The 3,654-nt window shown below is 47.7% G+C and overlaps 2 long non-coding RNA genes across 4 annotated transcripts in view; one reads left to right on the forward strand and one right to left on the reverse strand.

The window, feature by feature from the left end:
* LOC125613074 overlaps positions 1–1,233 on the forward strand; it is a 9,353-nt gene extending 8,120 nt beyond the window's left edge. For all 3 annotated transcript variants that reach the window (XR_007343571.1, XR_007343574.1, XR_007343572.1), the window contains one exon: positions 1,099–1,233. This is a non-coding gene — a long non-coding RNA (uncharacterized LOC125613074). The remainder of the gene's footprint in view (positions 1–1,098) is intronic.
* A 1,703-nt stretch (positions 1,234–2,936) lies between these two features.
* The window catches only part of LOC125613075, a 6,623-nt gene continuing 5,905 nt past the window's right edge, over positions 2,937–3,654 (reverse strand). The window contains exon 3 of the long non-coding RNA XR_007343575.1: positions 2,937–3,043. This is a non-coding gene — a long non-coding RNA (uncharacterized LOC125613075). The remainder of the gene's footprint in view (positions 3,044–3,654) is intronic.

Consider the following 3,654-nt stretch of genomic DNA (forward strand, 5'->3'; position numbering starts at 1 on the left):
GGGGGAGGGAGGGAGAGAGAGAAGGAGAGAGAGAGGGAGAGAGAGAGGGAGAGAGAGATCTAACTGACCTCCAGCCTGGCTGCTGGAAGGAACCTGTCCCAGGACCTGGCCCTCTCCTGGCTGCTTTCTGTAAAGACTTCATGAGCCCTTTGTGGCCCAGACCCCTTGACTCAAGTTTTGGTTTAACAAGTTTAACTTAAAAAAGTGATGACCTGTTGAGAGCCACAACCAAGTCAAGATGGCGCCTGGCATTTTGCCAGAAGGAGTGGTTTGTGAGGTAACGCCAGTGAGCCATTAAGATGATGATAATTAAGTTAATCTGGGTATAATTATTAAGATAATGACTGATTGCTGTAACTGGGTGATGCTAAATTGAAACAAGCTGTGTATTCAGTTGTGTATATAGACCTCTGCTCTCCGGCAATAAGGCGGCTCCTGCTACCTCAGGTGCTCGCTACTTTTGAGTTTTTGCGGAGTTCCCATTGAGTTCCCGTTGGTTTTGGGCAATAAAGTAGTTCCTGTTTGAACCTACAAGTGGCTCCTGACCTCTGGGTTATTTGTGCCCAGTCAGACTGCGGCAATGACCTTTGAGAAAACACACTCAGACACACGAACACATACACACACACACACACACACAAGAAAACAAGTTCACTATCCATTTAAAATTAAGAAAAAAGGGGCTGGAGTTGTGGCCCAGTGACAGAGCACTGGGTTCAGTCCTCAGCACCACATAAAAACAAATAAAATAAAAGTATTGTGTCCACCTTCAACTAAAAATTTTTTTTAATTAAGAAAAAAGATGATAAAAGTCATTAAGGCTGAAGCCATTAACTTTTCTTAAACTCTGGATGGTACCTATTAGATTTTTTTCTATAAAAATCGGCCCATTTATTTTTTCCTTCCTACCAATCTAAGGAAATATATATTTTTTTTAAGTTTGGGTTTATGCCAATTGATTAACAAATGTTTGTGTCACGTGAACTCTCAAATTTTAACTATCAGCTGAATTTGCAACATTGAAAATCTGGGGAGTAAAGCCAATTAAATAATTACAGTTGCGACACTCGAATTAATTAATCTGTCCTGTCTTCTCAGCTCCATCTTAAAGCTAGAATCCGAGAAGACGTGAACAATTCAACAGCTTTGAAGATTTTTCGCCTTCTGGTTTTGCCTCAGGAATGAGAAGAGCTTAACAGAAGTGGAAAATTAAGATTTCTGTTGTACACGATAAAGATAAACTCAACTTCCCATAGAATTCAAGTAATTGTCAGCTGGCGTTCTTTATCTGTGGCGGAGGGAAGCAGAATTGTGGACCTGACTCTTAAGGAAGATAACCGGTTGAGCGCAGGTTCCTGAAATGTATTAATGGACGTTTTCGTTTCTAAAGGAGTCAGGAGAGCTGGATCTGAAATTTGGATGTTCTTTTACTATCTACAGAAAAGATACAAGCTGTCCTGATGTGACCGGATGAGTCCGCCTGGTCTCATTTCCCTTCCTAAGCTCAAGGTCTATGAAATCAGCAATTAAAAAGAGCTCCTGGTTGTTAAGACCTGATCCTGGGCTCTGTGGAATCAATCTCCCAACAGCCTCCTTCCTCGCCTGCCTGCTCTCATCCCACCTATCTCATCCTGGGCTCCTCCAGCCACCCAATAAATGTTCACTGAGCATCTACTAATGCTGGCCCTGTACCCTGGAGGGCAGGGTGGTAAATGCATCAGTCTGTGCTGGTAACCCAACCGCCCAAGATTTGGTGTTTAAACTTAGTTTGAGATGACCGTGATATTTTATTGCTCCTGATTTTCTTCTGCTGGTCTCACCTGGGCTGGCTCATAAGTGGCTCCATTCAGCGAGAGGGCCACCTGGGCAGGAGTCTCGAGGTGGCCTCATTTGAACATGTGGCTGAAGCGGGTGCTGGTGGGGTGCCCTATCCTCCTCCGGTGGCTTAGGTGAGACTGGCTTCCTTAGAGGGCGGTATTCCAAAAGATTAAAGTGGAAACCAGAAGAACTCACTCAGGGTCTCAGAGACCACCTGGTGTCACTTCTGTGGCATCTCATTGGTCAAGTTTGAGGCCAGCCCAGATTCAAGGGAAGGGAGGAGGGTCCTTGTGTGGGAGGGAGGAGTGACAAGGTCCTGCTACACAGGGACCTGCACACCAGGACAAGAGGAATGTGGGGCCGCGTCTGCCTCATGTGGCGCGGGATCTGGCAACAGCAGCTGGGTGACAGTTGGGCTTGCTGCGCCGCATGGTGCCACGTGCCTCACGAGCACAAGGGTTGCTCAATAACCTCACCCACGGCAGGAGCTCTGTTTTTAATATGGAGTAACAGATGCACAAAGAGGCTAAATAACTGGGCGTAGGAGAGACAGGCACTGAAAACCTGAGACAGAAGGAAAAAGAAAAACCAACAAAACTCCACACCCATTATTCCCCGCAGGCCAGGAGCTCTGCCTGCTTAATTTCACAAGCCACATGCTGGCTGTAGGTGGCAGAGAAGGAAGAGCACACCGTGCCATCAGGGCAGAGGTCACTGGGTGACTTCGGCTCTGACACAGATGTGGGAGGCCTCTCCATGGAAGGGATGCTCCGTCTCATCTCAAGGACAAAGGACAAAGGGCTGGCGTGGAGCTCAAGGGGACAGCACTTGCCTGGCACGTGCGAGGCCCTGGGTTCCAGCCCCTGTACTGTGAAAAAAAGGATAAAAGACAGCCGGGGACCAGGCAAGGACAGGGTCCCAGTGTCAAGGCGCTGAGAGGTGGAATTTTCTCTAGAATCATCATTGTCAGTATGAAGGGAGAGAGAGTCGCCGCTCTGGGCAGCAGAGGGACGTTCCTCAGGCCTTCACCTGTCCTGGGACAATCACTCACAGCTTTGGAAAATGAGCTTTGTAGTTCAAAACTCCAGGAATGAAATTAGAAAGGCCAGTGTCAAATGGGAAACCACAGTGTCTCCGTCAGCACGTCCCTGTGCATTCGGCCGTGCACCTGCGATCCGGTGATAGTAGGAACAAATGTGACTCCATTTTGTTTTATGACTTCATCCTGTAAAACAACCATGCCAAGTAGAAGAGTCATGACTGGAGCAAGGTGTTCTCTTCCTTTTGCTATAGAAACATTTAAGAATACGGAACTACTTAATGGGGTATTGTTTCTGTAACTAGGGTAACAGGGCTCTGTTTCTGTAACTGGGGTGACTGGGCTAACTGTGATTGGTTAGGCTTCCCTCCGCTTGACCGCACTGTCTAGCTTCTGTAACCTGGCTTGCTTGCATTGGCTAGACCCCCTGAACTGCTAAGAGCCAAGTATATGATGCATGGCATTTTTGGTCGAAAGGTGACGCCAGCTAGCCATTAAGGTGACGCCAGCTAGCCATTGAGATGATATGATTATGTTAAGATTTGCATTTATATGGATATTGGACTCCTGCTGTTCACCTAGGCTGGCTACGGGACTCCTGGAGAGTTCCCATTGGTTGGGGAAGTACAGTAGGAGGGAGTTCCGGGGGAGGAGCTCTCTCCGCGGTCCGGGAGGAGGCCGCGTGGGTGGAAAAAATCTCTGCCCGGGCGGTACCGGACATTGGCGGCAGTTTCAAAAAATAAACTTTGTTCCTGCTTGAGTGGCTCGTGATTTTGTGCCCAGCCAGACTGCGGCAA

Source organism: Marmota marmota, unplaced genomic scaffold (assembly GCF_001458135.2).
Source record: "Marmota marmota marmota unplaced genomic scaffold, marMar, whole genome shotgun sequence".
Classification (NCBI taxonomy): domain Eukaryota; kingdom Metazoa; phylum Chordata; class Mammalia; order Rodentia; family Sciuridae; genus Marmota; species Marmota marmota.